Source organism: Dipodomys merriami, unplaced genomic scaffold, assembly GCF_024711535.1.
Source record: "Dipodomys merriami isolate MVZ:Mamm:240054 unplaced genomic scaffold, mDipMer1.0.p SCAF_14, whole genome shotgun sequence".
NCBI classification, from domain to species: Eukaryota; Metazoa; Chordata; class Mammalia; order Rodentia; family Heteromyidae; genus Dipodomys; species Dipodomys merriami.
In genome coordinates this window covers 8,777,846-8,799,633 of record NW_027202715.1, presented here as the reverse complement: position 1 = coordinate 8,799,633, position 21,788 = coordinate 8,777,846, and positions in this window count along the sequence as shown.

Genomic DNA, 21,788 nt, shown 5'->3' with positions numbered 1-21,788 from the left:
TATACCCATTGTGGACAGGATGTAAATCAGGAGCTTTTACCTCTCCTCTTCTTCAAGTTAGAGGAAAGGATGAGTTGTGGATTTCGTGTGTGTGTGTGTGTGTGTGTGTGTGTGTGTGTGTGTGTGTGTGTGTGTGTGTGTGTGTGTGTGTGTGTGTGTCCCAGGGCATGAATTCAAGGCCTGGGCATTCTGGGCATTACATTGTCTCTGAGCTTTCTTGATCAAGGCTAATGTTCCACCACTTGAGCCACAGCTCCCCTTCCAAATTTTTGATGGTTAATTGTATTTAAGAGTGTCACGTACAGTTCATTTTTCAACACAGCGTCTTGTACATCTCATTGTTATAATGGTTCAACCTGTATCCCTATTTAAGCATTTTGTGTTTTCCCTTCCCCTCCCCAAATTAGAGATGTGTATAAACAAGATGCAGGGCACCAACATCAAATATAGTGAAAACTGGTATTATACCATGGGAGAGGAACATACAAAGAAACAAAAAAATCACATGGCACATTATAAATACGTTAGAAACATTAGCAAGAAAGAAAAAACCACTGTGTCCCTATCTTGGGGTTCAAATGCAGGGGGGGAGTGTAGTTGTGGAGGTGGGAGGAAAGGGATGGTAGGGGGGAAAAAGGAGGAGGTAATAAAAATGTTTGATAAGAAATGTACTAATTACCTTGCTCCTATAACTGTAACCCCTCTGTACAGTATTTTTACAATAAAAAACGTATTTTTGAAAAAAGGAGTCTCATGGACTTACTTGCCCATTCTGGCTTTGAATTGTGATCCTCAGATCTCAGCCTCCCAAGTAGCTAAGATTACAGGTATGAGCGACCAGGGTCCAGCTGAGTGGTAGATTTCTTAAGGTAAAATTTTTTCCCCCGCTGAGCTAGGAGTGTAGATCAGCAACAGAGGCTCAACCAACCCAAAATCCTTAAAATTAGGCTCACTCAAAAGGCTGTTGGATCTTCTTGAAATAGGAAAATGCAGGGTTTCTGATTCCTCACTAGTAAATTTACAAGGTCCTTTCCTTAAGATGGCTTAGCCTATGAATATGCTGAGAAGCACTTAGAACTTCAGCAGTGCCAATTCAGTATGTCTGAACCAAGGTGTCTTGTCTGTTTAGATGGTATATTTGCAAGGTGCTAAATTCCATTAACTCTGACACCCCGCCTGGCCACAACCACTATTACCAGGAAAAACTCCCCTTTTTTTCTGCCCAGCAGATGAGCACCCAATGCTAGAGTGCCATTCCTCAGAGTAATTTGATATCTAGTATATGGGAGTTCCACTTGTTCATTGACTTTTCAAACGTTTCCTCTGACCTCAATATTAGCTACCTATCTGTCTAGGCTCAATCTCCCTACAACATTGGAAAATATTGCCTGCTTTCCATTTACCATCTCCTCAACTCCTTTCTCTGGTAACTTTATGACAAAATTTAACTTTTTAGGTAACATGACTACAATTTCAAAAAGATTGGCTTCCCATGTTATTTTATAGGACAGAAATTTCATTATGCCATCATGATCATTAGGATTCATGCATCTGAAGACAAGGAGATACACATTTTGAAGTAACTGAGAGTTGAACAGTACTAGCTAGATTTTGATTGCTGGAGATTTAATAAGCAATATAGTGTGGCATGATGCTGGTATGTTATTAGGTTCAGTGTGATATGTGTTCTAATCAAGATAGAATGTAACAATTTAATTTTCCAACATGTTAATTGTAATTGTCGTAATCAACTTGGCTTCTGGGTGATGTAAAATAAGTAAGCATCTTTTCAATGCATAAGAGAACAAGTTATCTCAGACTCTACATCTGCCATCTGGTGGGCACTCCAACAACTGTATTGTAGCACTATTGACCACATTGGCCATAGCAAGCTCTGCTTTACAATAAGCACAGCAGCTGACATTGTCCCAAAAGCCAACTGTCCTGTCTCTCAACTCTTCATTCTTGGCTGTGGTATTGTATAACCTTCATGAGCCATACTTTAAGATGAATAATCTATAAGTATAAAATAAAAGCTAAGATTGTCCATTTAAATCAAATAAATAATAACCATATTTAGGGCCTATAAGTCAATATATTTGCATTATCTTAAGAAAAATTATCAATATTTCCTCCTACATTGTCTACAGATAAACTAATTATGGTCACACTCAGAGGCTTATATACTGCCAGAACACAACTGAAAATATGCCTGGCAAAAATGCATATTCAAATACATTAAAGAGAATAAGAGATTCCTGATAAAGAAAACCAAAGTATACTTGAGTCATGAGTATTTCATTTTATGTTTTTTTAGTATTTATCATTCTCTATTGTTTATATTAGCAATGAAAATAGATTTAAATGGCATTGATTTGATGTAATTTAGAATGATCTGAGTTAGAAATCTGTCCCCATTTTTCCTCACCCAGTCTGCTACTGTGACAACTCTCAAGAGGAAGCTATGGAAATTTAAAATCTAGGTAGTACCACATTGGACAGTAATAGAGTATAAGAAAGACGCACTGATGTGGAATGAAAGCTGTGTGACATCAGCGGGTGAAATATTCCCTCAAGACAGCACCTTCCACATTAAAAAAATTAACATAGCTATGAGCCATTCTTAGTCTCGTAGTATGGTAGTATGCCATGAACATTTACTGAAAAGTAAAGTCCCACCATGGAAAAGGGTAAGGTTACAGTGGGAAACAAATCAAATGGGACTGTTGTTTACAGACTCACTAAGGGGGCACAAGGAAGACAAAACAAAAGCACTCATTCTGAAGTCAGGAGGACGATATTGAAACACATTGATTTCACTTATTTCTCCAAAATGCTTGGAAATAACTTGAACTTTATTAATAGCTAATGTGTGAATTGATAGTATTAGACATACAATTGTTAAATAAATTTGTATCTTTAATAAATTTGTATCTTCAGTTTCACTGGAATATACTTGTAGTCAGAATGCTTGCAATCTATTGGCCCACCATATTTAAATCGTATATAGCCACATGCAATTACTTAGTTATGTAAAATGATCATTGAAAACAACATAACCAACAATTACACCAATTATTATTACTGCATGTGTATTTATAAGGATAGTTTTAAATCTGTCCATTATGATTGAGACTAGCTGATTTAAAGTCTAGTGCAATCTAAAAGAAAAAATTTAAATTTAAAACAGTAAATATAAATACTATACCTGAAGTTATTTGTTAATAAATCCTTCAAATTCTTAATTTATTTTAAATCATCTATTAATATTATTAGGAAATATATAAAAGTCCTACATACTAAAAGATTTTAGAAATAGCTGACAGTTTTCCAATGTTTATAAGAAATTCTTGAGTATATGGCTTAATCACCAAAGAGAAGTTTAAATAATAATATAAAACACAAGAAGTACACAAAAATGATTTTGAAATTAACCCACTTAAATGTAGAGATAATTTTAAGACAATGTGATTGTTAGGCTGATAGATGTCTAACTGCTCTTCTTGAAATATATATCTGTATAGAAATAAAACTCAGATTATATTAAAAATGTATCAAGTCAGAGGAAGTAGGAAAATAATGAATCCTGACTTGTAAACATCAACAGGGAAAGCATTAAACATCAACAGGGAAAGCATTGAAGATTTCTTGATGTTTATCAATACAGAATAATGCTAGTACATTCTTAAGACATTCAAAACATATCTTCTCCTGGTGTGAGAGGAAGAAGAGAGGGAGGAAGAAGTATGTCATGGAGAAACCCAGTTTTGAAAGTATTTTGAAATCATAACAATCATTTTCACAACAATATGTGTAAACACTGCTGTACTGTGTAATTAAAGAGTGGTCAAAGTGTGAATTTATGTTTTTGGTGTCAAGGGAGAAAGAATACATGTCCTCTAGGATTATGGAAGAAAAATAAAACAAAATTCATTCTACACAACAAAATACAGTAAGAAATGTACATAAAATTATAAAATCAGAAATAAAAAGTTATGTGTTTTGAACTTCTCCAATAAATAGACAGATTTTCAGTGCATGCCACTGGGCAATTTTCTTTACTTTCTTAATATTCAACTTGCTCCTCAGAGAAATGGAGAGCAGAACTTCTTTATAGAGTTGCTGTACTCATTACAATAAATAAATGCATAAACTATGCCCCCCAAGTACATGAAAAGGATCCTAATGGGTATTGAATAGAAAATAACACACAGAATCAGGGAACAGATGCTCCTTGTGAGAACATCAAAGAAAATTTAAGGGGAAGATTTGGTAAAACCTGCAATCGCAGCTCTTTAGGCAACAAAGGTGGATGGGTCCCTTTAGTCCACAAGTCTGAGACCAGCCTGAGGAACACCAGAAGACCCCATCAGAAAAAGAACAAAGTATAGGTTAGCAAATTAATGAGCAAAGACATATCAAATACAAATCTTAAAACTGAAATGCAAGTTAGGTGTTGACTCACAACTTTAATTCTAACCACTCAGAAGGCTGAAATCTGAGGGTTGTGATTTGAATCCAGTATGGGCAGGAAAAGTCTAAGAAACTATAGGAAAGATTCTACAATTAACCAGGAAAAAGACAAAAGTGGAGCTGTGGTTCAAGTGGTAGAGCACCAGCCTTGAGTTAAAAAAGCTGTTCAACAGCTCTCAGGCCTTGAGTTCAAGCCCCAGTACTAACACACAATACATAAGTAAGTAACTAAATAAATAAATACAAAGGAAATGATTTTCCATCAGTCAAAATAAAAGTAGATAAAACAGAAAACAGTAGCAAATGACAAAGGAAATGTTTTGTACTCCCATACATTTTTCTCAAAGTTAAAGGGCTATTTCTCTAAGTTTTCAAAAATATTGAACAAAGGGCTTGGGCTCTGAACTCCACCACTTGAGCAACAGCTCCACTTCTGGCTTTTTGGTATTTCATTAGGGATCAGAGTCTATGGAGTTTTCTGTCAAAGCTGGCTTCAAACTATGATCCTCAGATCTCAGCTTCCTAAGTAGCTAGGTTATGGGCATGAGCTACTAGCTCCAGCCAACTCTTCTCTTTCCAGTCCCTTCTTTACTTCTCATGTTTTTGAGTTTTCTTGAACTTCTCACTTCAAAGTTCACCTCTGTAGAAAGTACTTCCTTGAGCTCCTTATTGGAGACTAGGCCCCCTCATTATTTTCATTTTCAACTTTTTATTTTCTTTATTGAAGTTCATCATGCTCTGCTTGTTTAATAGTTTCTATAAAAATAAATAAAAATAAACTGGTGTCTAGGAGAAGAATGTAAATTATCTCAGAGCCTACTTGGTACTTACCTTGCTCATTACCATGTCCCTGGCAGTGAGCACTATGACCATCGCAGGAAACATCAACTGTGACTCTGAGCTGAATGAACATCCTAGAAATCTTAGATAAATTTAATTTTTAAAACCAGCTCATGTGATTATGAAAAGGAATGGTAATTCTACAGATGCAAACACTTTAAGTGACAAATGATTAAGTCAAAACTGTATGACAACACATTTGCAAGCTTAGATCATATGGAAAAAAGTTCTTGTAGGGATATAGATTATTGTGTTTTACTCCAACATCATTTTCCATATTCCTTACATAAAGCCTGTGCAGAAGGCTCTTTTGGCCCTGTCTGACAAATTAAACTGCGCTGATCAAAGCTCAGCCTTGGTTATAACAATGAGGAACTTGGAACAATTTACATGCCCAATAAAAGTCTTTAGAGGATTAAATGATGGTCAGTCCATAAAAAGATGCAAACTAAAGCCATGAAAAATAATAATGCACCAACATATTTACTTGTAAACGTCTAATTTATTCTCTCAAATGATGATAATATCTTGGGAAACTGTATACAAACCACCCTCCACTTGCTAAGACATACACAAAGATAGATTTTTTATATGTGAACATAAGCAAAAATATCTGAAGGGACTATCAAGTGGTACTAACTCTTGAAGGCAGAATTATGAATGAGTTTCACTACTTCTTTATAAATTTCTTTATTGTCTAGTACTTTTGTGCTGCTTTCCTTATCATCAGACTAAAGCTTCCTTTTAAAGATTAATGTGCAAATGAATAACATATTTGCTGTGTCTGTAAAATTTTTACTACTCATAATACCATCAAAAACAACAATAGGAGAATATTTATTCGGTACCTCTCTTTTTATAATCAAGCAGAATTCATCTCTCTGAAGAAAACAAATTTTCAGTTTCTAGGGAAAAAAAACTATCCCATCTTACTGTGAAGATCTGATCAATTCAAAGATGAAGTAAAAAGCCATTCCACCAGGTCCTGTGTTTCTGAGGTCCTTTCCTTCTTCAACTTATGCTGAACAAAGTAAAGATATTATAACATTTTCTAAACAGTTCTGAACATGTATTATTTTTGTCTCACAAACAGGAAACATTGCATAACCAAGAGGTAGACAGGCACCCCAGTGATATAGAAGAATAGACCAAATATATGGCACAAACTTAAATCTGATTACATTAGAATTAAGCTAGAAGTTTTTCAAATTCCATTGCTTTCTTTAGAAGTGGCAACTATTCTATTTTAAAAAAATAAGTTTTTTATTGTGAAAGTACTGTACAGAGGGGTTAGAATCATATGAGCAAGATAATGAGTACATTTCTTATCAAGAATTGTTGTCTCCTCCTTTGTTTTGCCCCTACTATCTCTTCCCTCCCACCTCCTCAACTACACTCCCCCCACCCCCTCCCTCACCTAAATTTTAAAGTTCATTTCTCAACATAGCATCTTGTATATCTCATTGTTCCAATGGGTCAACCTGTATGCCTATTTAAACAATTTTTTCCTTCCCTTCCCCAAATTATACCAACATCAAATACAGTGAAAACAGGGGTTATACCGTGGGGAGGGAAATACAAAGCAACAAAAAAATCACATGGTACCTTATAACTATGTTAGAAACAATAGCAAGAAAGAATAAAACCACTTGTGTCCCTATCTTGGGGTTCATTTCGCTCAACATCATCTTATCTGACCTTTTCTGCTTGTCCCAGACATATACTAGTAAGCTTAGAAAATTACCTTTTATGCTGATATCTTTTCGAAAGACAAAAAGAGTAGAAGGGATGACATGGATCAAGATACATTGTACTTATAAACTGACATGTTGAATTGAAACTCTTTGTACAAGTACTTGAAGAGATAGATGATAGATAGATAGATAGATAGATAGATAGATAGATAGATAGATAGATAGATAGATAGATAGATAGATAGACAGACCGATAGAAATTGGATTTTGTTTTTTTTTTAGTGACCATAGAAAGGATTCTGTGGAATTGGACCAGAAGGGCATTCTATTTTCACAACCTTACAAGTCTACAGTAAAGCCCTTGTACATGTATTTTTATGTGTCTGTGTAAAGGTCCTGGGGCTTGAACTCAGGGCTTTGTGATGTCCCTGTTTGTGGTTGTTGTTTTTGGTTTTGGTTTTTTGGGGTGTTTTTGGCTTAAGGCTAGAGCTCTGCCACTTGAATGAGCCACAGCTCCACTTCTGGCTTAATTTTTTCATGGTAAGAGTCTCATGGACTTTCTTGCCCTGGCTATCTGCCCTGGTTGAGATCCTCAGATCTCAGCCTCCTGAGTAGCTAGGACTACAGGAATAAATTCCAGGTGCCCACTGCAAGTGTTACTTTATACACACATTCACTGCAGCAAGCTGCCTTCTCCCATACAATTTTGAAACTCAAATCTGAAGATTTCCACTGAAATGTGCTTTCCACTAGACTGAACTATATTGAGGTAATTGGAAAAATCCTTTTCTAAGTACTGCTAAGCAATGAAAAGGAATTGAAAACATAGCACCATCTTTCTCTAGGAGATCTAGGTACAATTTAATTGACATACATAAGAATGAATCTGGCTTTCAAAACCTACAAACATTGAGTAGTACTATGTATGTTTGTTGTGACTTATGTCATGCAAGAGGTGGAGAGGAACAAGACAATTTGAATAGTTTAGGCAAATCTCTAAATGAGGGAAAGGATATATTTGGGGAAGGAATGAGGCTTAGTATTCAGGCTGGCCTGGTTAGCAATTCTAGTAATAATTTGCTAGCCCAATGTATTCCTTTTGGAGCTGCACTTGAAACTCTTAAGTGATTGAGATTCATTAGCTTCAAATACCTTTCTGAAGTCACTTTCTACTGTTTATGGTTTTTACTGTTAACTCAAAGCCTGCAGCTGATAAAGCTAACTACTTAATTAGGGGGTTGCCCATTCCTGCTGGAGATGAGCTAGAAATCATAGCCAGCAGGGGGTAACAAAGATGATGATGTGGTAAATGCTTTTTCTGATTGCTGAGCATTCATCTAACAAAGTATTGTGACTTCTTCATCTCTTCTTTTTTCCAAAGTCAGGCTGAAATCTAAGGAGAAGTGATGAAGAGGAGAGTGGCAGCAGGAAAATGTATGGAAGGAGCGGTGAGAGACATTAGATGTAGCAGAGAGGGGTTCAGGTGGATCTGAGAACTGGACAGAAACAACACTTGTCAACCTGGAGATCACAGAAAGACCCATGAGGGAAGAGGTTGCCCCAAGTCTCCATCAAGAGTGCGCATCAGAATCACTCTGGTAGTGTGGGGAACTCCAAATGCTGAAGGCCCACCCTGGGACCCTGGAGTGCCATGAGTTCTTTGACTTGAAATAATTCCACACAGGTTCAGAGTGTGTGTGTGTGTGTGTGTGTGTGTGTGTGTGTGTGTGTGTGTGTGTGTGTGTGTGTGTGTGTGTGTGTGTGTACTCCCGTGCTCATGGATGGGTTCCATTAGACATGCATGCCTTCATTCTGGTATTCTCTTGTTTAAATCAAAGATAAATTCATAGACTTTTCTGCCTAGGCTCGCCTTAAACCATGATTGTCTAGGTCTTAGCTTCCTGAAAGGCTAGAATTGCACCTGGACTTGGCTTAATTTTGCTGGACCAAAAGAATTCACATCCATTGCAGCTGTAAAATCAATGACATTCATATGGAATGGTCTCATGATCTAGAAGAAAGAAAATAAGAAATGTATTTAAGTTTACATTTGTCTGTTTATACCCATTGTTTGATATTCAGTTTTGAAATATAATATTGATAATTGCTACTAGGTCTCTTCCCTACTCTTTTTTTAGTCTCTGTCTGTCTCCATCTCTCTCTCTTTCCTTCTCTCTGTCTCTCTCACACACATTCTTTCTCTCTCTCTCTCTCTCTCTCTCTCACACACACACACACACACACACAAACACACACACACAGAGAGTTTAGCAAAGAGGGAATTGCCACTTGACACTTCTAGAAAAAAAGAATATTCTCACACGGTGTGGACAGTTCATGTCTTGACAATCTACAAAAGTCTTGCATGAACATTTTCTCTCCAAACTTAATCTCATGGACAGATAAGGCAACAATTAATTCTTCTCATACTACCATGTAGCAAACAACAAAAAGTTTGTTATATGAAACATAGATTTTGATATAATCACATAGTATGCTGGAGTGGTTCAGTTGGTGAAACACTTTGGGCTCCCAATCATCTTAAGTTTACATAGCTATCTCCACCATCAGCAAAAACAAAGCCAAATCTAATTCTCAAATTTTACTGTTAGTTTATAAGTTTATCTCCTTATAAAACCTCATTTTACATATTTTTATCCTCTTAGTTGGTTTTGCATATTTTTTTCTGTCTTCAGCTGTGCTGCTTTCCTTTATTCTTATTATGGTTATTGTTTTCACAAAATGAACAAATCTACATGTATTTGTCTGCAGGAAATTTCACTGTCTTTGTATGAGGAGTAATATAAATGAAAAAGAAGAAATCATCACTTCAGTGTGTCTCTTAACTAAGAAGAGATATAATTCTAATACAGTCTCTATGTTGAAACATTTCAGAGCTCAAGCTCTATCCTGAAGAACTTACATTATTCACGTATGGCTTTCAACCATTCTGTTCTTTCTACACCCCCAAAATTTAGAGATGAAGAGAATGAGACATAAAAGTTATATAACTTGTGTCCATCTCTAAACCCCAGATTCTAAGCCAGTCCTATTGATTTCAAAAAAAATGTTCTTTTATCTACTCAATGTTTCAGAATTGACACTTCCAGTAAAAAAAAAAAGCAATAAATACAAACAGCTTTGCATTTTACTATTTTCTGAACAAACTGCTTTTTCTTTCCAAACTTCTGGATGTAAATATCAGTTTCTAAGTTTACCATAATATAATAAGCCTCTTTGTATAATTAAAGATAATGAAAAATATATCATAAAAAGATAAAATTATATCAATTGATCTAGCCTCTTTCCAATTATAAAACATTGATTTTTTGCTTTTCTATTTATTACAAATTTTAAATTAAAAGTTGCATTTTTAACCTCCATGTTTACACATTTAGAATTAGAAATCACACTATCAAAAGTAACAAGGAAACTAGACTTACCTAACAAATCCAACAGTGATGGCACCAGGAAACTGAAAATATAGAAGGATAAAGAATCTCTTACCATTTATTACTCCATTTGAATATTTTTATCAACTTCTGCTCTATGTCAAATGATCTGTTTAGTATTATCAAGATTAAGATATTATATCATTTGTATACTTTTTTTTCACTTGGCTTTAAAGAGTGATTATTGCTTTAGATTTTGATTTTTTTCCTTTCTTTTACCTATTTCCATCTCACACAGTTAAATTTAAAGGTTATATAGAAAATCATAATGTCAAAAAAAGACCTCATGAAGATGGAGAAAAATAGCTTAACAGTCTTGTGGGAAGGGGAGAGAAGGAGAACAGAGTAAAGACTAGGGTGAAGGCAAGAAAGGGAAGAGATAGGATGGATGGGAAAGAATGGGGAGAGATGAGGATGGTAGGGGAGGAGAGGGAAGGGACAAATATTGGCAAAGATTTAGAGAATTTACAACCACTGTGAACTGTTGGTGGGAAGATAAAAGAGTAACCTCCAATCAGCCTGATGGTTTCTCACAAAATTAAGGTAGAATTATCATGTAATCTAACAATCTCACTTCAGAATATATTCCCAAGAGAATCAGAAGCTGGGACACAGAGAGCTAGTTCTTTATCCTTGTAACATTAATTACAATAGTCAAAAGGTGAAAACAATCCAATGTTAATGCATCAATAGACAAATTAAGAATTTACTTTGGGGTGGAGGGGAGGGAGGAGCTAGAGAGGTAAGGAGGGAAAGGATAGTAGGGGAAAACAAAGGAAGGTGTAACAATGCTCGATAGGAAATGGACTCACTACCTTGCTCATGTAACTGTAACTCCTCTGTACAGTATCTTTATAATAAAAATATATATTAAGAAAAAAGAATATACATAAAATGATCCATTAATTAGCCTTTAAAAGAATATAAATTCTGATAGGCTGCAATAGCATGAAACTTGAAAATATTTGCTAAGTGAAATATGCCAATTGTAAGTAACAAATATAGTAATAATTTCAATCATATTAGGTACTTACAATACTCAAATTTAAGACATTCATGGAAACTAGAAGGGTTCTATCAGGCTGGAGAAATAGGGAGTTAATAATTGATGAGTGCATAAGTAGGGTTTTTCATGAAGAATGTTCAAAACAGATGCTATTAATAGTTACAACAGAAGGTGAAAAGCCATTTGCTGGTGGCTCACGCCTGTAATCCTAGCTACTTAGGAGGCTGAGATCTGAGGATGATGGTTCAAAGCCAGCCCGAGCAGGAAACTTCCTTAAGACTCTTATCTTGGATAAACCACTCAGAAAACCAGAAGTGGCACTGTGGCTCAAGTGGTAGAGTGCTAGCCTTGAGCTGAAAAGCTAACAGACAGCGCCCAGGCCCAGAGTTCAAGCCCCACGACTGACAAAAAATAATAATAAAAAAGAAGGTGAAAATACTTAATACCATTGAACTCTTAAAAGGCCCTAAAGTGGTCAATGTTATGGTAGGACATTTTTGGCTGTTTCCCCAAAATAAATGAAAAATAGTATTTCTACTGTAGTCATTTTCATCTGAAAACAAAATGAAATACAGCTGGCAATCCACTAGACATTGTAAAGCATCAAATAACTACTTTTGTAAAGAATCTCTAAGACTTCTTTGAAGAAAATATTACAATTTCATTAGAAGACAGAAAATAAGACTTAAGACTTCACTCAACTTTCAACTTGGATGGGAAATTTTTATGTTATAAACAAGGTATGTTGTGTTGCAGAGTGGCTGGTTACCCTTCCCTGAGAAGCTCTTCTCTCTTATAAAGCTACTTCTGGTTTGATTTTTTTGTGGATAATCGGTCCTGATATTTAAAGAGTATTAGTATTCAAGAATTGCCTCAATCTTACAAAGTGATGTCAATTATTATTAAGCTATTGCTATTGCACACAAGTTGTCTGAGTGAAGAAGACCTGGTGAAGAATTCTGGGCAGCATTTTCCCCTATGAAATTTTATAGAGGCATTTTCAAGAGGCCCAAAGCCATGTTTCATACAGATACTATAGGCGCAAAAGGAGCACATAAAGCATATTTGTTTATAGAATAGACTGGCTGGAAAAATGAGAATTTCCATCAGGGCAAACAGCCAAGCCATTTCAAAGCAGGCTCTCATTTTACAATTTCAATGGTGCTGTCCAAGCCAGCAGTGGATGGCCAGAAATTTTGCTACTTAAACTAAAGGTGACCCCCTCAGTAGAGAGAAATCTCTCCACACTCAAAACTCCCCAATTGACTTTATCTAACTCCTTTGAAGAGAGGAGTATTCTTTTCATTGTCTTTATCTATGTCTATTCCCCTAGAAGAGATTAAGAATATATTTGATGGGAAAACTCATATTTTATGCAGCCTTCTTCCTGATCTAGACAAGAGAACATTTAATAAAAAGCTTTATGGTGGAGTTCACTGACTCAGTCTCAAAGGGAAAATATTCATTTTAACAAGGTTTTTTTCTACATATTTCTCTACATCAATGAATGTTTAAGGTAAAATCTACCAGTCAGCAAGTAATTTATGACTGAAAGATTGTAATTTCTCTCCATCTATAAATTTCAATTATAAATCTTGATGGAATAGTGAGTTATACCATAGTCTCCCACACTCTATTCCAAGGAATTTTCGTCCTCAGTGTTCTGGAAAAGCATAATATGCATTTGCTATTAAGAGATTTTAGGAATAGCGTCATTTTAAAGTCTCTTTAAAAAAGAATCCATGTTCCCATAAATTTTGTTGTACCAGTTCAAAGCCAACCCAGGCAAGAAAATCTGTGACAAGTTTATCTCTAATTAACCACACACACACACACACACACACACACACACACACACACACACACACACACACACACGCACACACACACACACACACATACATGTGCATGCACTAGAAATGCAATATGTGTGTGTGTAATCCAAACAAATCTCAAACTACAAAATTTTTGCATGAATATTGCACATATAAGTGAATATAGAGAAGTATTCAGTCAGTTCTACATTATCCTCAGTTTGTTTAACTTACTATGTAATCGGCTGAGTGTTTCCTTGTCCCTCATTTTGTAAAAATATGACTCCCCAAATCAAATGATGTCCAAAAACCAAGGTAAAAGTGAATTGTTGAATTCATGCAATAAACTGAAATTTACAGATTTGCTGAAATCTGTGTGTCTTCTGCAGAAGTTGAGTGGTATTGTAGGAAACATGGATCAGCATTCACAGGGGAGTGCTGAATTCTATGCATCCTGGGCTTTCTGTTTTGCCTCAGTGGACTTCTAAGTAGACCTTCCTGGAACCAACTTATGATGGATACCACAATTACTCTACTATCATCTCATGTGCAGATAACGAAATTTACTTTCTAGCTAAGTCTCATGTCTGTCCATGCCCCAACAATCCATTTGATATTGAAAACAAAAAAAAGCAGATTGTCCAAAGGGTAAAGCCTATGGAGAAAATTGTCCAATTGCAATCTACCAAAGACTAATTATCACAATGAAAGCACAAATGCCCTATCACAAGCTTGACTCAACCTCATCTCATGACAAAGTCCTTTGCTCTCTTCTAGCATCCCTTGATTGTCTCTACAAGGAAGTTTCCAAAGGGGATAAACTAACAGAGGTAAGTTCTCAGTCCAGATGGCCACATGCTCCTGCCATATGATGTTCTGCCTTATCATTTGCCCAAAATCGACTCTGAAACTGAGTCAAAGAAGTTTATTCTTGAAACTGTTTTTTTCTAAGATATTTATCACATGACAGAAAGTCTGACTAACCAAAAATTTCGATTCCAGAGGAAAAGGGGTTGTTGGTGTGACTCAGTCTGACTCTGGGGCTCAGATTGTAGCTTTTGGGGAAGAATTCTGAAGTGTATGGAGATGTTTCAGGAAAAGCTCTGGAATGCTTGGGGTAGTGGATGGTTCCCATGAAGCCAGAATCATAAATATAGACAGTGAACACTGCTGGGGTTTCAGATGGGAATTGGACTAGAGACCATTTGTGTTACTTTGGGGAAAAGAAATTGTATATATTTTTGTCTACGTCCTGTACAGTAGGAGACTGAGTTTAGAAGTTATAGAATAATAAAATGGCAGAGGAAATTTCAAGACAGCCTGGAATTCAGGCTGAGGCATGGCTATTGCTAACTGCTTTAAGCCGAGGTTACAATGGAAAACTTGCATTGTGGCCACAAAAGCCAATGCAGTTGGGGATAAGAGACAATCCTAATTGAAAAGAAGCCAAATATCTTGCACAGAGAACAAGAACAGGAAAGATGCTAGATGCTTTAGGCGTATCTCAGATAGTGGTCATACCCTTCCCATTGCAGGCTCAAGGGTAAACTTCTTTGAAAGACTTCACTATTGAGAAGAGAACATCTCAGAGGTTTTCATTTCATCATGCTCTGCTGCCTAGGTACCAAGGACAATGTGGCCGTTGTCCAAGGAAAGATAGAACCTTACCTGAGCTGGCAGCCAACTTCAGTGTCATCCAATGCTGCTGATTTCACAAGTATGCAAAATAAAAGAATTGCAAGGTTGTGGAGGCTTCCACACAGACTTCAACAAAAAGCCTAGAAAGCCAAGCAATGGGTGACATAGTCCCTGCAAGCAGCCCTTAACAAGGTGATGTGAGAAGCTGTGATGTGCAAGACCAAGCTAGAGTAGACACTCGGGATATTAGAGATGCCAGAATGCAGGATATCTGAGTAGAAAAGTTGCAGACAATGAGGAAAGCTGGGGGGAGGGGGGTGTGTGAGGCAATGATAAAATCTATCAAAATGCACGTCACAATACCACATGTCTCAGACAATGAACATGGAAATATAAAATGTATTGTTTGTCCAGCTGGATTTTAGTCTTGTGTTGGTCTCATTATTCCTTTGTTTTCTTCTATTTCTACCTTTGGGAATGGGTATGTTTATACTACTCATTGCCTTTGTTTTCCTTTCTAGTTTTGTAGGGGCTCATACCTAGAAGATGGTGTTGACTTTAGACTCTTGAATAGTTTTGGAATTGTTAAGATGTGAGTAACTCTTGGAGACAGACTAAATGCATTTTCTACCATGAGATGGCCAGAAGTCATTGGGAACAAGGTGGAGAATACTATGGTTTAAGGATGCAATGTTCCCCACTCAAGCTCATGTGTTATTTTCATAGGTTGTGAGACAGGCAAAGGATATAGTTCACTGTGGGCATGTTTTGAAGGTTCTGCTTGGCCGCTGGTAGCTCAGCTTTCTCTTGCTCTACTTCCTGTCCACCATGAGGTGAACATTTTCCCACAAGCCCACAGATGCTTTATCTCACCTCAGGCCCAGAACCAAAGGAGCCAAGAACTATAGACTCCGACTCCTGAAACTATTGGCTAAAATTAAACCTTCCCTTTCTTAAATGCTTTATGTTAGGTATTTGTCATCACGATGCCAAATTTGAGTAACACCACATAGCCAGATACACAACCTAGAGAGCCCTTTGTATCCATGTAAGCATATATCATCATTTAAAGTTTCTGTGTATAGCATATGCGAGCACAGGCCAACAGTTGTATAAATAGTTAGATACACATTACACTTTGAACCTATAAATGTAATGTTTAAGTAGGGTGTACATTATTTCTAGATATGTATAACTATATATAGGCATGCATATAATACTCATATATATAGCAGATTGTAAAAGCTTTAGGATATAACAAGTTACACTACAAAAAGGGAGCATTTTAAAAATAGAAATAACATCTTCCCACATAAGGAAAGGACTCCCAAGAAGTGAGTTCACAAACATATTTTGACAAGCTGAGAAGATCTCTGCATAGTGGAACACGTCCTGGGCAATTGCTTTGAAGTTTCATTTCCCCAAGTACAGCCCAAAGGTCAGCTGTATCTGCATTCTCCTTTCTTGTGTACTACAGCAGGCTACTGTTGTACAGGACACCAGGATACCATTTCAACCTCACATCTGAACAGTAGGGATCGGGGCCACAAACATGGATGGTAAATGAGCTTGATGGATGATTTTGTTGAATGCTGTATTCTGAGAACCATTGATACCAGGCCCTGCCTCAGGCAAGCAGACTCATGTTAAAGGATGAGAGGCATCCTGGGGAACAGCTGTGAGTGGGAAGCTGGAGATGGTGCGTGGGGCCGCACAGAAGGCTGTTCCATGGCGGGTGCTGGCATGCCTGAAGTACTGGATTTGACAGGGGGTGGGCGACTAAAGAAAAATGATTTCGATGAGGACCTTATGTTCCCCATCAGGGTTAAGAAAGCTAGACTCTTAGCAATCTGCTTCCCCTTTTCTCATTTTCCTTCCAATCTCCTCCTGTTCTTTGACCTTTCTATTAACGTATTTCTCATTAGAATATACTCTGGATCTCAGTAGAGCTTAGCACTCTGTGTGTGTGTCTCTCTGTCTCTGTCTCTGTCTCTTTGACTCTTTCTCTGTCCCTCTCTCTCTCTCTCTCTTTCTCTCTCTCTCCCTCCCATCTCCTCTCAGTAGAACAACAAAATAGTTATAGGGAAGACCATGGAATACAGCCACCACTCAATGACTTAGGAAAAGGTGCTTCTAAAATCGGGTGACTCCTGCTCACATGTGAGGAGTATATCAGGGGTGAGTGACGTTTCAGAGATTGTTTAGGCTAGCACTGTCCCTTGTCACAAGCAAGGGACCCTTTGGTAAACACCCTTTAGGAAACAGTCAGAAAACTGTAAGATCACAAAGCAACTGATCAGCTGACCCAGTCTTGCATCATGATTGTTTTATCTCACTTACTCTTTTGCCAGAAATCCGATGTAATATGTCTACACGTGGAAGCAGTGTCTATTATCCTCTCTAGGCACCACATAAATAATTTTTACAAATAAGCGAACCAGTAAACGGTTAATTGATTAATGGCTGAATAAATAAGGGACATATTGATGGAAAGGGATAATTAATGAGTTTCAACATCTGTGACATATTCAATGATTGCTCAGAACTTGGATAGTCAATAAACAACAGTTTTTAAAAGATTGTACAAAGGAGGCGGTAACAATGCTCGATAGGAAATGTACTCATTACCCTACTTATGTAACTGTAACCCCTCTGTACAGTATTTTTTACAATAATATATATATAAAGAAAAAAGATTGGGGCTGGGAAGGTGGCTCAGTGGTAGAGCGCTTGCCTTGCATGCATGAGGCCCTGGGTTCGATTCCCCAGCACCACATAAGCAAAAAGAAAAAAAGCCGGAAGTGGTGCTGTGGCTCAAGTGGTAGAGCGCTAGCCTTGAGCTGAAGAGCTGAGGGACAGCGTCCAGGCCCAGAGTTCAGGCCCCAAGACTGGACCCAAAAAAAAAAAAGAAAAAAGATTTTATTACCTGTAATGTAACTCATACTTTCTATTTCATAACATGTAACATAGCATATGTGCAACAAATGAGCTCATGAAAGTTCACTACCAAACTCTTTCTATGAAACCATCATAACACACATCCAAAAACCAGGCAGGGACTCATCAAAGAAATAGAACTATAGACTCATCATTTTCATGAACATTGACGCAAAACAAAATTTTGGCCAAACCATTTCAACAACTCATCCAAAAAATCATACACTATGATCAAACAGGATTCATTTTAGGGATGCAAAGCTGATTCAGTATATGTAAATCAATTAATATAATTCATCAAATCAACAAGAGCAAGATAAAACCACATGATTATCTTAATAGATACAGAAAAAGCATTTAACAAGATCCAACACCCCTTTATGATGAAGGCTCTAGAAAAGCTAGGAATAGGTGGAACATTCCTCAATATAATAAAGGCTGTGTATGACAAATCTATCGCCAGCATTATATTTAAGGGTAAAGGCTACGGCCATTTCCTCTAAACTCAGGAACGAGACAAGGATGTCCACTCTCTCCACTTCTCTTCAACTTAGTATTAAAATGCCTAGCTAGGGCAATAAGACAAGATGCAAACATAAAGGGGATAAAATAGGGAAAGAAGAAGTAAAAATCTCCCTCTTTGCAGATGCTATGATCTTGAATTTAAAAAATCCCATGGAAATAAGGAAAACCATAGGAGTTATGTTTCTTTGGGCCTGGCTTACTGCACTTAATATATTTTTTCCAAGTCTTTCCAATTCCTAACAAATGAGGTGATGGCATTCTTTGTAATGGAGGCATAGAATTCCATTGTGTGCATATATATATATATATATATATATATATATATATATATATATATCATATTTACTTTTTTCTTTTTCTTCTTTATATTGTGAAAATACCATATAGAGGGGTTACAATTACATGACATAATGAGTGCATTTCTTATCAAGCATTGTTGCCTCCTCCCTTGTTTCCCCTTCCCATCCCTTCCCATCTCCCCCCAAACCCCACCCCGCCCCCGCACCCCCCACTCCAAAGTAGTAAGGTTTGTTTTTCCACATAACGTCTTGTACATCTCATTGTTGCAATGGGTCCACCAGTATCCCTATTTAAACGAACTGTTTTTTTCCCTTCCTCTCCACAAATTATACCAACATCAAATACAGTGAAAACAGGGGTTATACTGTGAGAGAGGGACATACAAAGCAACAAAGAAATCGTCTTATAAATATGTTAGAAATAATAGCAAGAAAGAAAAACCATTTGAGTCCTTATCTTGGGGTTCATTTCACCTAACATCAACTTATCTGACCGTTTCTGCTTGTCTCAGACATAGACTAGTTACTGCAAATAAGAGAAACCATGGGACCTACATTTCTTTGGGCCTGGCTTACTTCACTTAATATAATTTTTTCTAAGTCTTTCCATTTTCTAACTAATAGGGCAATGTCATTCTTTCTGATGGAGGCATAGAATTCCATTATGTATATATACACCACATTTTCTTGATCCATTCATCTACTGAGGGGCATCTGGGTTGGTTCCATATCTTAGCTATGGTAAATAATGCTGCAATAAACATAGTTGTGCTGGTAGATTTAGTATGGTCTTGTTTGTGACCATTTGGGTAAATGCCCCAAAGTGGGATTGTTGGCTCATAAGGGAGCTCTGTGTGGAGTCTTTTGAGGAACTCCATACTACTTTCCAAAGTGGTTGAACAAGTTTACACTCCCACCAACAATGCAGTAGGGTTCCCTTCTGGCCACATCCCCTCCAGCATCTGTTATTATTAGATTTCTTGATTATATCTATTCTAACTGGGGTGAGGTGGAATCTCAATGTTGTTTTGATTTGCATGTCTTCTATGGCTAGAGAAGTTGAACATTTCTTCATATGTCTATTGGCCATTCTTATTTCCTCTTCAGAGAAGTTTCTCTTTAAGTCTTTAGTCCATTTGTTTATCAGGCAGTTGTTTCTTTGAGGATTTGTTTTAGGGGGATTTAACTTTTTGAATTCCAGGTATATTTTAGATATGAGACCCTTGTCTGTTGTATGGCTAGTGAAGATCTTCTCCCAATCTGTGGGCTTTCTATTGATCTTGCTAGCTATGTCCTTTGTCATGCAGAAGCTCTGCAATTTCATGCAATCCCACTTGTCCAACCTTTCTTTGATTTGTTGTGATTCTAGGTCTCTATTGAGAAAATTTCGGTCTGTGCCTAGGAGACCTAGAGTTTCTCCTATTTGTTCCTGTAATGTTATATGCCTGGGACAAGCAGAAAAGGTCAAAAGCTATGTACATATGACCAGATAACATGATGATAAGTAAAATTAACCCCAAGATAGGACACAAGTGTTTTTTTTCTTTCTTGCTATTGTTCCTAACGGATTTATAATGTACAATGTGACTTTTTTCTTTCTTTGTATGTTCCTCCCCTGTGTATAACCCCTGTTTTCACTGTATTTGATGCTGGTGCCCTGCATCTTTTATATACACTTCTCTAGCATGGGGAGGAGAAGAGAAAAAAAACAGAATGCTTAAATAGGGATACAGGTTGACCCATTGTAACAATGAGATATACAAGACACTATGTAGAAAAATGAAATTTATAATTTAGGTGGGAGGAGGGATATGTAAGAGTGTAGTTGTGGAGGTGGGAGGGAAGAGAGAGTAAGGGGAAAACAAAGGAGGAGGCAATAATGCTTGATAAGAAATGTACTTATTACCTTGTTCATGTAACTCTATCCCCTCTCTACAATATTTTTACAATAAAAAATGCATTTTAAAAAATCCCATGGACTCCACTCCCAAATTGAGCTGATCTGAAATTTTGGCAAAGTAGCAGGATATAAAATGAACCCTCAAAAATCAACAGGTTTTCTGTATGCCAATAATGAGAAGAGTGTGTCTGAAATCAGGAAAACAACTCCTTTTGTAACAACCCCACAAAAAATAAAATACCTAGGAGTTAACTTAACTAAAGAAGTGTAGGACCTCTATGATGAAAACTTTAAAAGTCTAAAAAAAGGAAATTAAGGCAGAATTTAGAAAGTGGAAAAGCCTCCCATATTCCTGGATTGGGAGTATTAACATCATGAAAATGGCTATAATGCCGAAAGCTATCTACAAATTCAACGCAATACTTATCAATATTCCAACCTCTTTCTTCAAGGAAATAGAAGAAGCAATCCAAAAATTTATATGGAACAGTGAAAGACCCAGAATAGCAAATATAATCCTTAGCAGAAAGAACAGTGCTGGAGGAATATCAATACTAAATTTCAAACTCTACTACAAAGCTACAGTTATCAAAACAGCTTGCTACTGGCACAAGAACAGATCTGAAGACCAATGGAATAGAACTGAAGACCCAGAAGTGAACCCAAAGACCTAAAGCCACCTACTCTTCAATAAGAGAGCTAAAAAACAGAATGCAAGAAAGACAACCTCTTGGTTAAACACCTGTAGAAAACTAAAGCTAGATCCTCATATATAACCCAGCATCAGAATCAACTCTAAATGGATCAAAGACCTCAATGTCAAAGCAGATACCCTGAAAACATTACAGGAATTAATAGCAGAAACTCTAGGGCTCCTTGGCACAGGAGCTCAATAAAGACCCAGAAAACAAAAGAAAGAAAGGTTGTAAAAATGGTATTGCATGAAACTGCGGAGCTTCTGCATGGCAAAGGACATAGCTAGCAATATCAATAGTAAACCCACAAATTGGGAGAAGATCTTCGCTAGTCATACATCGGACAAGGGTCTCATATCTAAAATATACTTGAAACTCAAAAAATTAAATCCTCCAACAATAAATCTTCAAAGAAACAACTGCCCAATAAACAAGTAGGCTAAAGACTTAAAGAGAAAATTTTCTGAAGAGGAAATAAGAATGGCCAATATACACATGAAGAGTGCTCAATCTCT